The sequence below is a fragment of the Abramis brama genome (genome assembly GCF_963993115.1).
Source record: "Abramis brama genome assembly, chromosome: 22".
NCBI lineage: Eukaryota > Metazoa > Chordata > Actinopteri > Cypriniformes > Leuciscidae > Abramis > Abramis brama.
Window position 1 is genome coordinate 22,105,922 of NC_139984.1, and position 17,264 is coordinate 22,123,185.

The 17,264-nt window shown below is 35.5% G+C and overlaps 1 protein-coding gene across 2 annotated transcripts in view; it reads right to left on the minus strand.

Annotated features, from left to right (window-relative positions):
- Positions 1-17,264, minus strand: part of casz1 (castor zinc finger 1) — a 185,777-nt gene that overhangs the window by 146,082 nt on the left and 22,431 nt on the right. For both annotated transcript variants that reach the window (XM_084099369.1, XM_084099368.1), the window contains exon 3: positions 1,350-1,462. The gene's annotated coding sequence lies outside the window, so the exon portion shown is untranslated. The remainder of the gene's footprint in view (positions 1-1,349; positions 1,463-17,264) is intronic.

Genomic DNA, 17,264 nt, shown 5'->3' on the forward strand with positions numbered 1-17,264 from the left:
GGCATGCTAATCTCATTAACAAAATGACTGACTAAAATGTTCGTTAACGAATCGTTTCGGATTCATTCATTGTTCAGCTTCAGCTCATGTATCTGAATCCCAGATATTGGCTATTATTGAATAACGTTCTTTCTAGATTTGTCCTCTTAAAAAAATTTTAGTGTCTTGCGCTCTTATTTTTTTTCTCAGCATATTTTCGTCAACAGTATATTCTAATTCGAATCCTTTCATTATTGTCACAATGTGTATTTTTTGGTCTCGTTATCGTTAACAAAATCAACGATTTCTCAAATTATTATTGTTTTATTTCATCAGCAATGACGAGACTAAAAAGTGCACATCATGATAAAAATGCAAATTCTTTTAATTAAAACACCACTAATGAAAATGTATAAATAAAAAAAGATATTAACAATGTTGACAGTTGCTAGAATATGATAGTTGACACAAACAATGAATAAATAAACTAAAATAAATATTACAATAGTGTACTCATTATAATGTTATTTCAGGAGCTCAGCTTTTCACAACAAGAACAATTTTTGTTGACTAAATTGACTAAATCGAAAGAATATTTTCGCCAAAAGACAAAAACTATCACTAAAGCAACTTAATTGAATACAAATGAATTCAAAAACTGCAGAAAGTCGACATATATTCAAGCTCGGATGATTCACGCAAGTTCCTACATGTGTTCTTACCATATAAAGTTGCATTTATGTCTCAGAATTGTATTTATGGAGTGAGAAGCGGAACTAGTGGCAGATGAACAGGCACCTGGTGAACATTGAACGCTCCTGGGCTTTTAGGGCTTAATTAATCAAGGCCTCTGGGTATTATGACATGGCTGGTCTTCTCCGTGTGTGTGACTCAATTAAGTTGTTTCGTGAACCAGAGGTGTGACTTCAATATTGCTTAGAGTCACTGCTATCACACAGGCTGTGGTTAGCATTAAAGCTTTGGGCCAACCGAGCCAACTGCAAACATAGTCACGCAAACATAACATGATGTACTTCAGTTCCAAAACCTGCTTCCTATTGCCTAATCACCTGCAATCCAGCTTAGCTAACCGCTATTTGTGCTGGTATAGTGTCAAGCCATACATTTATAAATCTAGACATTGTTTAACAGCATAAGTTGCATGAAAAACAAATGGCAAACACCAGCCGGCACAATTCTTTCTTAGTACAAAACAAACTACAGATACAAGTCTACACTCAAAAATATGTCAAAAAAGGAGAAATGGAGTGGAAAACACGTTTTATGCTGACTGATATAACTATTTGTCAAGTAACTGGTCACTAAAGCAGTCATGAAAACCATGCATTATGGTACATCGTGACACTGACCTTCAACATCTATTGAGTGCTCCAGTTCGACTCGGTCCTGTGGGTCACTGTCTACTTGCCAAAACTCAGCTTGCACGTTCACACCAGACTCTTACATAGCTGTCTGTTGAAGCCTGTAAGGACACAGAAAACAGTAATGGGTACATATTTTACTACCAAACCATAAACCAAAGGCAAACAAAGATTTTGATGAACTTTTAAAAAACGCCTCCCCTTTGCCACTTACACAAATCAACATTCAGTTCATGTGACGGTTTTTAATGCAGCTTTTTATACCAGTACTGTCAGTGGCTTGTATCGCTCACAGAATTTTATAAACACCAGTCTTTCCGCAGCACAATAACTACTTTCATTTCATTGTAAAACCTGTCAAAACTCCAATTAGATATTTAGAGAGAAAAATACGACGTTCAATTTGCCCAAACAAACCACTCCGTAAGTTAATAAAAAGGCATTATCATCCATCTTGGGCTCTTATTAGATTGTGTATATACGCATGCTATCCTTTCAAGAGAAACAAGGGTTTGTGGGTAAAACACAAGGGGAGTGCGTGCAGTCTCTGAAAAACAGTTTTCTTGAGCGTGAGTGATAAAATGGAAATAAATAGATTTATTTTGGCATCTCACATGTTAAATACCTTTTTTTCCAGGGTCTTCATACACTTATCAATATAACCCTGATATCACATACCATATACAATTAGTTATTTTTATAATACTGATGCACTTTAATAAGCTTTTTGTGTTAGATAAGGGTTAAAAACAACAGAACGAAAGGCTTTAAATTCCAAATTAAAGAATAGACTAATAACTAGACGATTTCTTTTTTAGACCAGATAAATACCCTAAAAACATAATAAATAAAAGTAATTATTGCAGCTGGTAATTACAATGCTAATTATATTGCTAATTAGCTTATTGTGATGTATACTGTGGATGGGGCCCTCACTACGCCTCGGATCACACAGGAACAAAGTCAAAACGGACTTCAGCCTAAATGATAAGAGCACTACTGACGACATTATGTTTGTTTTAATATTATCAACTGATTGCGTATTAACATTCAAATGTCCTATCGGCAACAATTTACAAGATCCATGTGACCGTTGTAGAATGACATCATTATAAAGACTTTTGGTCTTAGAGAATGAAGAGGTTGATTAGTTGGGTCCTCAAATCATTCCTTTCTAAAACCATCTTGGAAAAGAGCCCGAATAGAGAATGAACTTGATTTAGAGTGCCAGGAAAGGGTGGATAGATTATAGTCTCTATATAATCTCCTGATCCTGGCGTCTGAGGTAAATGTAGACTCCGAAACATTTAACACACAAATACATGCTTGTACAAATTTAACAGGAGGACCTCAAACACAGACAGACATTATATATATGCATGCAAAACCTACTGTACTCATATACTGTCAAATCAATAGTATTACGTCAAACGTCCTACTAGCACATATAAATATTGCATGATATAACATTATTGATGTATTTCTCCCTCTCGAATTTCTGTCTGGAAAAAATAATAATGATTGAGCATAATGCAATGACGTACATTACAGTTGAAAAGTTTGGGGTCAGTAAAACGTTTTTGGTTTTTTTAAGAAATACATTTTTTAATTGAGCAAATATGCATTAAATTGATATTCATCATCTTAAAACATACTGTATCACAGTTTTAAGGATCACAACTGTTTTCAATATGTATAATAATAAGAAATGTTTCTTGAGCACCAAATCAGCATATAATGATTTTTGAAGGATCATGTGACACTGAAGACTGCAGTAATGATGCTGAAAATTCAGCTTTGCCTCACAGGAATAAAATACATTTTAAAATATATTCAAATACCAAAAAATATGTTTTAAATTATAATATTTCACAATATTAATGTTATTAGTGTATTTTAGTACTGTACACTGCAGCCTTGGTGAGCATGAGAAACTTTTTTTAAAAACGGATAAAACAATCTTACCGACCCACACTTAAAAGTGTTGAATATTGATTTTTAACTGCCTTTAAAAAAGGAAGAGCTTACTAATGTCCGCATTTAATAACACAATTAATGAAATATATATATAGCATGTTTTGTCAAAGAAAACGTTTAATTCTTGTTCCTGTAAATCCAGAAAGCAGAAACAAGAGAAACAACAGGAACGTATATTGCATGTTTTGAGAGTGCAACGTTTGACATAAAATATTCGCTTCATAATGCTTGAAGACGGGATGACCTGTCGTGACACGAAATGTTTTTCACTACATTTTTTAAGCATGATCTCACAAACAAAACAAAAAAAGAAAAGAAAAGAAGAAAGCACACACCCAAAAAGGCACAAGAGAAACCAATCGTTCTTACTGATGCCACGATATTAAATAATGAATTGAACGATGATTAATTTACGCATATGCTTTTTACTGTAAGTATGATTCACAGAGATTTACGCTGAATAAATTCTGTCATTGCATTGATCTGGATATTTATCTACAGATGGGGGGGGGGGGGGGGGGGGGGGAATCAAGTACATATTGTGATATGAACTTCGAGGTATATGAAGGCCCTGGCATATGAAAGGAATAAAGTGTGTATGTTTGCATTGCCAGGTAACCGTCGTGTTTAGATCCGTGGTCACCTGTTAGACAGGAAAACCTTATCTAGGTTTTTCACTGTTCAATAAAACAATGAAACAATGTTTATTCTTTACAGAGGTTAGTGAAAAGGAGTGGCAAAAAAAACAACCAAAAACTTCCATTTTAGTTCAATAAGGAAAGGGTTAGAAAACACAGCACACCCTCTGATAACACTGATAAGATACTGCGTCAGGAATAACGAAAGTTAATGACAGAGTCTGTTCATCTCTCAAAATGAAAGAATGATTTTTTTGGGATATCTGCTGATCTGTGCACGCAAATAACAACCTGTGACTACAGCTGCATGGCTTAATCACAGCAATACAGGGAGGGAATATGTAACATGCCAACTTCTCATTATCAAATCCAAATTAATAATTTTCCTAACAATACACCACCTGTCTCCACCTGTGCAATTTTCGGCACATTGGGGAAAGAGAGAAACGCAGGTTTAAACACACTGGTGCAGTAGTGCTGACATAAAAAAAATCGGAACTATTACATAAAATCTTCCTTGTCTTTCTATAAAACCACACCGCAACAACATTTCCAAAAACTCAGGGTTAGGTCACAAGCATTCAAGTCGTTGTATGAACTAGAAGAGCTGGATTTTTCCCCAAACCACACTTTTAATACCTGGTACCTCCCTGACTTAAAATAATTTTTCAACGTCACACATTTTATGAACATTCTCCAATGCTGATTGAGTTATTCATACCCATCGAACATCACATCACAACACAAACAAGTTGGTTTCAACTAAATCTTTTCTGAACTGTGGATCTGAGGGGAGAAGGGATCAAGCTTTTATTCTTGCTCCAGATGTAATGTGATCATTCATTCTTTTTATCTATTAATGATTTCAAAGGCTTCCAACCATTATTGCTTTTATTCTCTGGAATAAAACCCAGCTGCTCTCTTTGTAGTGAGTCTGTGTGGGTGTATGTGCTTTTGGTGCTACATGGAGGGGGTTGGGAGGGAGAAGAAGAGAAAAGGGGAACACAAAAAAGATGAATATCTGTTTTTTCAACAAAAATATTCACATTTTACACTCAACAACAAATTACCAACGAGTGTTTTACAAGCTACCCAAGTGGTAAAACTAATTAGCGTGTAATCCTGACCAAGAGCCTAACAAACAAACTACATAAACAAGTTACGACAGTTTCCACAGAAGGCTTACAATTTGGTCTTTGGTTTTTAAAGCATTTTAAAGCATTAGAAGCACAAATCCCAAGTGTGATCAACTATTATCCAACATAAAATTGGCCTAGCCTGAAAATTAAGATCATACAACTTTGGCATAAACCACTGAACAGCTGTTTTATGTAATTATTAACTCATTTTAATGACCAAAAATGCCATATAACGCTATGTTGTTTGCACGCAATCATTACAGGACCTTAAAATGAAAATAACAAGTAACAACACTTGGACCTTCTCTATAGCATGAAAGGCAAAAAAAGTAGTAATTTGTACTCAAATTGTAGTGTTGACTGCATTTGACAAGCTCAAACATGCAACTCTGTGATTTTTATAATATATTTTTATTTATATTTAATTATTGTTTTTTCATTGTATTTTTTTAATTGTTTTTATTTTAAAACATATTAAAACAAATGTACTTGGAAGTTAATGTTATCGACACAGGTAATGTTTATCGACACGAATAAAGTTTTTAAATTGCATTAAATTACGTCCCAAACTTTGGTAAAAGTGTTGGAAAAAAAGCAAAATCATCTAAAAATGAATAGATAATAAAACAGGTAATATAAGCAACAATATGACCCACTGGAGATGACAATCACCCTTATAGTTTTTTTTGTACCCTATTTGTAGAAAGTGCATATTTAGTTTTGTAGATGTTTCAAACATTTACCAGAAAGACAAATATGCCCCGAATGGGTGTGAATGTGCTTGTGGACTTGTTGATTACGCATGCGAGGAGTGCCGCTGTATTTTATTGGGAAATTTACACCCTTGGTGTGATTTATAGAAATCAGTAGTGCCCACAAAGCAGTAAAACTCTAATTGTTTCCTCCATTTTTAAAGTCTATCCTCCATTAAGGAATCGGTGGGTAATAAAGAGCTTTTTTAATCAACCCTCTCTTGCTGATGTGTTGACGTTTGAACAGTCTACATTACAATGCAAGCTTTTACTGCTGAGAACAATGAGGCTAAAATATTAGGACATCTCATAAGTGACTGGGGTTCTGCAACACTTAGCTCTTTTTCTCCACTCTTCAGCTATGACCTTCTAAACGTGTGCATCTACTTTACAAATCATCTATATAACATGTACCATTTTATTTGGGTCATACAGTATTGTGTAAAATAAAGATGTTCGTCAGCTAATCCTGGTATCATTGGGAAACGTGTGACTCACTGTGTACTTCAAATCCATCTCTACCTATTTCTTCAAGGAAACTAAAGCCAAAATACCATGGGAAGAAGTTACACCCAAAGTACCAGCAAATATCTAAACATAGAATTCAGTCTAGGAAACACATTATATACATGGGCCAGAAATGGTACACCAGTTCAAATGAATATCAGAAAATATGAATGATTAATTCAGTCGAACAACAAACTCAATTCTTAAATAGTTTTATAATTATTGCAAATACGTTTTCAAAATGTATAAGTCAAAAAGTGTATATATATATATATATATATATATAGACTTTAGTAATATACAAAATTAAAAATAGGAAAAAAAATCATGAATCAGACGTTAAACTTTACTTTCATACACATGCACACACTCATCTCTTACTTGCTCATATTACCAAGCCCAGGGATATAAGCATGATGGCTGCTCAAAAGCGCCATATCAATGTAGCTGTGATCTCCTTCATCCAGCAGAATCTGTCCTGCATTATAAAACACTTTAAAAGTGAGCATGAGCGAGTGAAAACACCCTTCCCCTACCCCACACTCCCAAACAGGCTCTGATCCGGTCACCGCAGGATTCCACCTGGCCCACCTTTGCCCACCGGCTGGCAGTGCCACTGTAAATCCTGGAGCTATAGCTGGAGCCTGGGCTTGAGTAATTAATAAAAGCTCCATTACATGCCTTGTGGCCGTTGTTTGCTATTTCAACACCCCATTTGTGCCACGATTACAGTCATTATCAGTCAGCGACATTAATTCAGCCACCGATGCCGGAACTGCATACTAATAAATTGGGCTCTAAAATTTTGTACCTTTCAAGGAGTTGGTGCTGGAGTGGAGCCAGGAAGTGCCACTCCTGATTAGGAGTCTTCTGCTGACTCTGAAAGGCCCCTTTGAATAAAGGGCTGCTGCATCTTTGGAGATAGTTCACATTCCCCCCCCTTTGATTATTCCCTTCCCCTCCAAAATGAATCTTTATTAAGCTTAAATCCTAAATAAAATGAAATTAGCAGACTGCAAAATATTGCTTTCTTTTCTGCACATATTCCCTGGTGCCTCCATGCAAATTATAATGCTTATTTATGTAAATGAGGTGTCGTCTTTAATTAGTTTTGCTTGAAGGCATTAAAATACATGTATTCTTTCCCCAAAATATTATTTGTTTTGTTGCTCTCTTCAGTTGAGTTCAAAATGACTTATTATGCTGACTAAAAAGCTTTATTAATTTCAGTGTTTTTTGTTTTTTTTCCTCCCCTGACTTTCAGAGTATTATCTTCTCCTCCCACTGTGTGGGAGCAGCGCTTAGCGTTTAGCTTTTAGCTGTGTAATGGAGAGGTTTCCTCAGGCTCTCGCCGCTGTGAAGTGGATACAAGACTCTCTGAGTGTCCCTGCAGACAACAGACGGCCCTCTCATGGGTCAGCACGCTTATCCTTAACCTATACAGGATTGTGTGTGAGCGCATACGAGTACACATCATTATTCATTAAAAAAAATCTGTCATATACTAAGATATTCCATGTAACATCCCAGTTACAGAATCAAACCTGCATCACCTGCATGAGCGCCACGCTTGCACTAACCACTAGGCCACGGATCCCAATTGTGCTGTCAATCACTACTCTGCCCACTGATGACGTTGTTTATTTGCATGCGCTGTCTGCATTGTTTTAACCTCTAATTCATTAAAATAATTATGCAAATGAGGTAACGGCACAAACACAACCAAAAATGAGTTTTGCACACCGCAATTCCTCATCTTGCAGGTCAGTTCGGGATGTTAGCTTAAGGAAGATGACTTAAATATGCAATGCGCAACGATACAGCAGCGTAAACCGTAGTATGGCTGGATGGCAAATAGGATGCAGGTTTTTGCGTTGAAAAGTGAATTTGCACCTTGTCAAACTGCTAAGAATGACTTCCGTTGGCTCTATATGTTGCAGACACACCCCCCCCATCCCCCCATTCACTTAATGAAAGCCGCATGCATGCATCGTGTCATCAATCAAATGCTAATACCAATGTAAATTCACATGCATTGTCAGCTCTCACCGCACGCCTCTAAACTGAGGTGCAATGACCTCTTAAACGACTTTCAGACAGCTTTTTGCCTTATTTTAATATTTGTTTAAAAGGATTTTCAGTGTTACAGTAAATCTCCCTCTTGACGCGTTTTTTATGCATTTGCAGTTGATTTACACCACAATGTTGAGTGGCTATCGAGCAGAAACCCGCCGTGAGTCACGGCCAAAAGGTGCCGGAACCGATGCAGTCAAACAGAAATACACGCTGTCATACACTCCGCTCAGCTGACACAAAAGGTTAAAAAGAAACATGAGCCGCAAACAACGAGCATTGGTCAATATCATATCAATATCCTTCGAGGCCTCAATGGAGTGAAAAGACTGAAATGGCATATTTTACGAAGTTAATACCCCTCAATACCCAATTCACACACATATAAACACAAGCACGCACAAACACACACAGCATGATTTATAGTAAGGAAGCTGAGGCCATTATAACGTTTTTATTATTACTGTTCTTTCAAGGCTAATGCTACAATAGATTTTTGCATGATTGATGCGTCCCAGTAAACATTAGGAAGATTCCATTAACTTAGCAGAGAGGAGCTAAATGGCGTCACTTTGATTATAGCTGCATTCCTTTCTATGCTTTTTGATTAAAAATAGAATATCAATATCACATTTTTTAAACGAATTCATGATGTTAGGATCTGACTTCAAAAAAAAAAAAAAAAACTCCTCTGGCAACTCATGCAACTGATTGTTATTGAGGTCACCATATAAATCATTAAGTTTCTGGAAGTTACATCTGAAACAATCCTGGGGTTAAATCATGACAGAAACGTTTTTTCCAGGAAATCAAGTGACTTTGAAGTTCTGGTCATAACTCATCTAATGTAGTACAGTTACTGTCATACACGCTCTTAGTTCAGTTCACCCAAAAATTTCAATAAAATTCTCCTTATTTACTCACACCGCTCCAAACCGGTATGACTTTCATTTTTCAATGGAACACAAAAGGTGAATTTCTGAAGAATATCCTTACAACTTTTTTCAATATAATATTCCAAGTCTTTAGAAGTTGTACGACAGCTTTGTGTGATGAAAATTATGAAATGCAAGTTTATTATTCACTGATAATCTTCAAGTCGTCATTAAACGTAAATTGCAATCGTTGTGTTTTGCTACTGCTGTGATCTCATTTGAGTGACAGGTCGTCCCGCCCTCGCACCGAAAAACACATCATCAGAGAAGAGAAGAGAACCCGCTGCAAGTGGGAGGGGAAATTTTGATTAAAGATTACAAGGGCACATGAATAAAATAATAATGTGCATGGATAAATAATTTATAATGAATATTGCAAAATTCCATTAAAAAAAAGAATTGTCAATTTTGATTTCATGGTGACTTCAATCCAGAGCCGAGTTGAACTGGAGAACTTGATTCATTATATGATTAATTGAAACATTTTGAGTCAACAGAACAATTTGTTCACAAATCAGCTACTAAGCAAAGCTCATACATCTTGTCAACATGTTTAGAGAAAAACAACTTAAATGATGCCTTTTTCCAGAAAAAATCTATCAAATAACTTCAGAACACTTGGAATATAGGGCATGAGTCATATGGACCAGTTATATGATACATTTTGATGCTTTTGAAAGCTTGAAACCCTGCTTATTGTAACTAAAAAAGTTAAAACAAAAATGTTGCGTTACACAGAAACAAAAGAAAGTCATATGGGGTTTTAAAACAACCTCAAATGATGACAGAATTGTCATTTTTATGTGAACTAATCCTTTAAACTAAACTAGCATCTCGGTCTGACAGAACGTGGTAGCAATTTGCTAAAACTTCAATCAGTAAAGAGGAAATTCCACTGGTTTGAACTGTTGTCCTCCAGTTGTGCTAGTGCTCAACATCCATTTCACTCTCCCAACAAATCTGTGACCAAAATGCTCCTGGCATGGACCTGATTGGCTAATTGATATCTTATGTGTGGCCCTCATGGGAACAGTGGCAGCGATGACCTGGATGAGCGCGGATCTGTCTTCTCTCTCTCTCTCTACGCCTGTTGGCCTTTACAGGAAACGAGTTCAACAGTGTGGAGTAACACCCCTAACACCTTTTGCCAATTATTCACTGTGTGACCCACAACGACGAGAACAAGAGATCCATCTCCCAATATGTGGTCATAAACATGCACGCCCTGCCTTAAAATTGTACACGTGTTTGTGTGTTTCTGCCTCTCAAGCCCCGGCGATACACTGGTGCTTACGAAAACTGAGCCAACTGATCTTTTGCCCAAAGTGCTAATTTGTGTCACAGCTGTGAGCGCAGAACTATTATTAACTGAAACATAAACTAGAAGCTATGTCTCTCAACAACAAGATTCTGCAATAAAACCATGTTTTAAGGCTTGATCTGGCAAAAAACTCAAGAGATATATTTATAGGTTCTTACAAGAATATGGCCTTTTTCCATTTGATCTGTGGAAAAACAAATCGGAACAAAACACCTGGTCTTACCTTAGGCTTATCATAATAAAATAATACTAATAAAACTATGCGAGTCTAAGAAGTAAGTACATTTTCCACAAAACCATAAAAGTAGAAATAATTCAATGGTGATTTTACAAACTACAAAAGGATTATAAAACATTGTAAAATCACAAATTCATTGGTAACAAAGAGAGGTGCAATACAAATTAACACCAAACTTACATGAGGTACTCCAAAAAGTCTGAGAACACTAGAAAAATGCTTTTTTTATATATAAAATAAAATTTAGCATAAATTAGCATAACAATTTGAGGGGGAAAATGACTTTAAAAATGTTGATCATTTAATTTGGTGGTTTCAAATATCTTTAAAAATAAAAAAAAAATAAAAAAAATAGGTTTAGGTTTTTAATTCAGACACTTTTTTTTTTTACCTTACTGTAAATCTGGCTTGACAGATTGCTCCGATTGCATGTATTCAGTCTTTTTTGTTGTGATTTAGCAAGAAAAACAAGTCCTGCAGGAAACTGTAAGTTTCAAGTGTTATGTTCAGAATTCAGTTTATAATCAAAAAAACATCTCTGTGCGTGAAGGAATGTGCATCAAATTAAAGGTGCGTCCAATGAAAGTGCAGAAAATAGTTTCGGGGGTGAGGGGGGTTGTTATAGTAAAAATAGAAGGAAGGAAAATGTAACTTTCATGGTTTTACTGTATATTGCTTTACTCCTTTCAATAAAAAATAATAATAATAAATAAATAAATAAAAAGAAAGAAAGAAAGGGCAGAAAAGGATCTGGAATGTGCACTTTTAAATCCATTTTCAGCCCATTTTCAAGAGTCTGTCGACATGAAATGCTGAAAATGAAAGCCAAAACGGAGATCGAGGGTTTATTTCATGTGGGCTGCATGGTTAGGCAGCACTATTGGATGTGAAATGTTATCTCTGAAGCCTCATGTTTCAAAGCCTGCAGGGCCCATCTCCCCTTGCCGAGTACACGGACACGCAAGAAACGCTTTCTGTCCCAGAATTTCACAAATGTCCAGTTGAATCCTCATCACTTGTTTGTGCGCACTGAGGCCAATCAATCTAGATGAGAGAATTAAATAAATGAACTCAGTTCAGGTCACGCCAGGAAAGGCCCATGTAATCCACTGAGGTTTTTTCTTTCTTCCACAACACTTTCTGACATGACAGATATAATTATTCTAATAAAACTGTGCCTGAGACAAACACTGCTATATTCCCTAGGTACACGGCCAAGTTAGGATGCATGCCAGTTTTTTTTTCTCTGTTGTCACCGCTGGCTAACTACGTCAACTCAGCTGTGACACAAATTAAAATATATATATATATCTTGACATACTCACAATTTGCTTAAGAAAAGGCAATTGTGATATTTTGTGATTTTAAATAGCCAGTTCACCCAAAATTAATATTGTGTCATCATTTACTAACCCTCATGTTGTTCCAAACCTGTATGACTTTTGTTCATCTGTGGAACACTAAAGAGGATATATATATATATATATATATATATAAAAAAAAATTGTATTTACTTTGATTTTATTTGGGTGAACTGAGCGCCACCAAATGGAATTCGAACAAAAGTGACTGCTGTCAAACAGGCTGTTGTCATTGGTCAGAAAACAGAGAGTCACACCCAAAACTCATGCCATTAGTTCAATTTCATTGTGTGGGATTGGTTGAGATGCTCCTATGTAGTAATATTTGAAGGGAAATCAACCTACAAAAATGTTATACACTGTAAAAAAAGAAAAGTTGACTTAACTTAAAATTATAAGGCAACTTGCTGCACAGATTTTTTTGAGTTGACTCAACTACAACATCTCCAGTTGAGTAAACTCTGTTAGTTGAGTCAACTCAAAAAATCTGTGCAGCAAGTTGCCTTATAATTTTAAGTTAAGTCAACTTTTCTTTTTTTACAGTGTAGTTAGTCAGCCGGGACAAGAGGAAGAATTTTTAATTATCAATATATTACAAAATATCCATGTACAGTCATTTATCACTGTGTAATTTTAGAATACAGTTGTTTGTCAGTCTCATTTCAAGTAACAGGAAGGATAAAGATCTTTGATAACCACACGCCTTTCATCTTTCTAGAAATGCCTGCGTTGCCGCACCTTGCCGTTTATTCTTTAAACATCCCCTTATAGGTCCAACCTGCACTGCATGGAATCTGATACACTTACAGAGGGAAATAAATATAGAGAAAAGTGAACTCCAGGCTAAATTTGAAAAGGAATGGAATATCACGCTCTTTGATGAAAAAGTAAAAACAAAAGACTAGAGGATATGTCCTGAAGCACGCTGAACATGAATCCACACAGAGACATCTCCAACATTTGACAGTCTTCAACGAGTCTCTTTTAACGCTTTCCTTTTCCCTTTACTGTTACAAAGACAATCGACTGTCTTTTTGCAAACAAGTGCGACAACCAAGGATGTACACATTTCCCATCAGTCTGTGAAGCCCACAGTGCAGAGATGGGCAAATGCAGAGGTTAAAATGGTATTTTAAAGGTGGGGGAGCTCTAAAATTGGTGGAGATTCTGGTGGGCAAGGCAAGAAATGACAAAATAGCATAATTATCTAGGTTGCATAGTCAGTAGGTATTACATTACTATATTAAAGGTTAAAATGAACTGATTTGCCAACAAACACTTAAATTACACACAAGGAAGTTTTCATAATAATAAAGTTATAATACTTAAAACTTAATTACATGATTATGTTTCTACTCCAATTCAGGTTTTTTTTGTTTAATATAAACATTTAAATGGTGGCTGTCATAAAAACTTGACAGATTTATTCAAACACATAACATTTTAAAGAATAGTAAAAAAATATATTGAATATGTAATATGGTGCATATATTTAACAAAACGCTCCTCTCTGGAGTTCATATTTCTAGCTGACTAATGAGTTTGTGTTCACTGAATGGCTTTTCTGAGGTAAATGTAATAGCACGTGACACTGTTTACAAGCTGTTTTATTGACGTCTTTCAGCGATTGAAACACTGATTGTGTGATTACAAAAATGATATTTCGTTAACTTGTACTGAATATTTCAACATACTTTCTGATGTTCATTCATGTTTATTTCGTGATGTAACTAGTAGTAAAGCGGAAGAGATGATCGGTTCACGTGCGCGCCGCGTCAGCGCTTCGCTTGAGGTGGCTACAGCGATCTGTCACAAATCACGACACATTAAAGAGCACCAAAACGGTATTGTTTGAATTTCATAATAAAATAAACAGAAATCTGAGACTTTGTTTCCTATCAAAAGTAACAAAGCACAAAAGCTTATTGCGATTTAGCATAAACTGAAATAATCGATTCTTGGGATTAAAAATCAATATTGGTTCATAAAAAATGTATATATACACTGCCATTATTATTATTTTTTATTGAATAAATTACCCAGTATAACCTCTGGGTAAGCTCAAATGATAATTGTGTTGTTTCCTTTTATTTGTGGTGGGCGCACAAGAGAGGAAATGAATGGTGCAAACTCTTTCACTCATTCATGGAATTTTTCTTTTTTTTGAAAAAAACCCCATCTTTCCTAGCCACAACAATTTGATAGAAAACAAAACGCCTGTCGGGCTGGCGAGTGAGAAGCGTGCTAGTTCTGGAATGGCCTGTGAAAAGTCATAAAAATATTTTCCTTTTTATTTAATGTCGCCCATAACTCATTGCAAGGAAAAGCTAATCAATAGCACCTTAATGAAAACTTGAGCCATATTTTATTTTGCTGCAGAGAAGGCAGGGATCAGCATTTGTTGCCTTGTTGTGTGCTGGGTCTGGCCCCGGGGCTGTTAGACAGATGTCACGCTCGCAGATACCTTAAATATTTGCTGCCTTCTCCTAGAAATGCTTTATCAACATGCCAAGCAGAAGGAGTGAGAATTTCTATGCAGAGAGCGCCATTAGAAAAACAACAGCCACAACAGTGAGTCTATATTTCATCATTTCAGCTCCGTCATTGCCACAGTCAGTGATTTAATATGTGAGAGGAAGGAAGAGTGAAAGGTTATGACTTCTACACTTTAAAATATTCCACCTACATTGAATCCCACAAACCCTTTTGTTTCATCCCAAATCAGCATAAATGCCAATATCTCTCATATCTAATATATATTCATGGCTCAAAGCCATTCACCTCACATTTAGCAGGAAAAAAAGCATCCACATGCAGCCAAGATCCCATATGCTTCCCTTTTCTTTCCATGTGGCAATACACACAATTACACATGCGATTATCACACATTATAAGACGTACTGTGCATTTGCTCAAATCAAACAAATCAGCAGACCAAAGCTTGACATATAGATTGACATATAGAACCCCCAGGTTCCCATTTGACAACGTTCAAAAATTATTTTTTTAATAATTATAGTTAATTTTCCACAAAACAAAACACCTCCCATACTACTGTTGACCTTCTCAGAACTTTCCTCTAAAGTAATCAAATCACAAATTTTCATATTACACTGTAAAAAAATATTCAAAAAAGAAAATATGCTGAAAAATTGGCAATTATTTATCTAATTATTGTAGTTTTTGGACAAAAGTATTGCATGATGATTTACACAGCAAACCAAGAAGATCTAAAATAATAGGGCTGGGTATTGACACAAATTTCACAATTCGATTCGATTTCGATTCACAAGCTTACAATTCGATTCGATTTCAATTACGATTCGATTCGATTCAATATCGATTATTTTGGATATCAGGTACAATACATTGCAAATTTTCTCAAGGAAAACAAATCTCTTAACTATTATTGTAAACTATGGGAGTCAGTTGTAGCCTATAGGCTTCATTAGCCTATAATATTGAAGGTAAAAATTAACTGATTTGTATACAAACACTTAAAATACACTTTTATTTATTTTTATAATAATAAAGTTATATGAAATTATATAAAAATTTAAATGGTGGCTGTCATAAAAAACTTTCCAGATTTATTCAAACATGCATTAAATATTGAAGAACATAAAAAATTATAATGAATATGTAATATGGTGCATATATTTAACAAAATGCTCCTCTCTAGAGTTAATTTTTCTAGCTGACTAACGAGTTTATGGTCACTGGATATTTTAGGTAAATGTGACGTTACATGACATTTGTTTACTAACGTCTTTCCACGGTTGAAACACTGATTGAGCGATTCCATGTGACATGATACGGACTTCGATAAGTTGTACTCTCTCTTTTAACACACTTTCAGATGCTCATTCATGTTTATTTCGCGCTGTAACTGATATTATTAAGGCGGAAGAGAAGGAATGTGCGCTCTGCGCTGCTGCTGCTCTAGAGCTGCGCCAGAGCGATCTCACGCCACAGCGCCAAAACGGTAATTATGTTTTTGAATTTCGTAAGAAAATGGACGTAATTTGAAATCTGAGACTTCGTTTCATATCAATAATAACAAAGCACAAAGATTATTGTGATTTATTGGATGGGATGCACGCAACAATGTTCCATTCATTCATCAACTGAAAACAGGATGACTAATCGATTCTTGGGATTTAAGAATCGATATCGTTTCGTAAAAATGAGAATCGATTAAAATCGAGAAATCGATATTTTTTACCCAGCCCTATAAAATAATACTATTTTTTTTATCAAATAGGCCTCTGGAAAAAGTTTTGCCATTCACCACTTCCCAGCATGCACTGGGACATGAATTATTAATAGCTGCATTGTTTGACCATTTGCTGGTTTTGACTTGAAAAAACATGAAATGAATCGCATAATATTGAGCTATTTAAAACCATTTTTATTATTATTAGCAAGAACAGGTGGTGTTCATACAAACGGCTATACAAAACACACATACATACAAACATTAAAGAAACAAAACAAACACAGAATATATAGGCTAAAATGACAGTTTCAGTCGGGAGAGTTTTGGGGGAGCAGTTTTTTAACAGATTTTTTCCAAATGCATTGGAGTTGATTAAACTTTTTAAAAAAAAATACAAAAATCAAGTAAATTAATTCAGCTGCATTGCAAATTATTTCCTTCATTGTGCATGGTCTCGTACTTGCAAAGCTACAAAAAAATCTTGATTTTGACAGCATCCACACAAAACAATAACGATCAGCTCATTTGTTGAGACTGAGACAAAAAAATTTCATCAAAGCAGAAAATAATAACTCAAAGGTCAAGTCATAAAAAAACAATATCAGGCCTGTCTCAACGCTCTGTGCAAGAGTCGCATTATGTTAACCAAAAGAGAGCTCTCTCAACACGAAGAGATAAACAAACTGTGGAAGGTGTGCCAAAGTCCCTTCTCATCGTATCAGTAGACGGCACGAGTGCCTCTG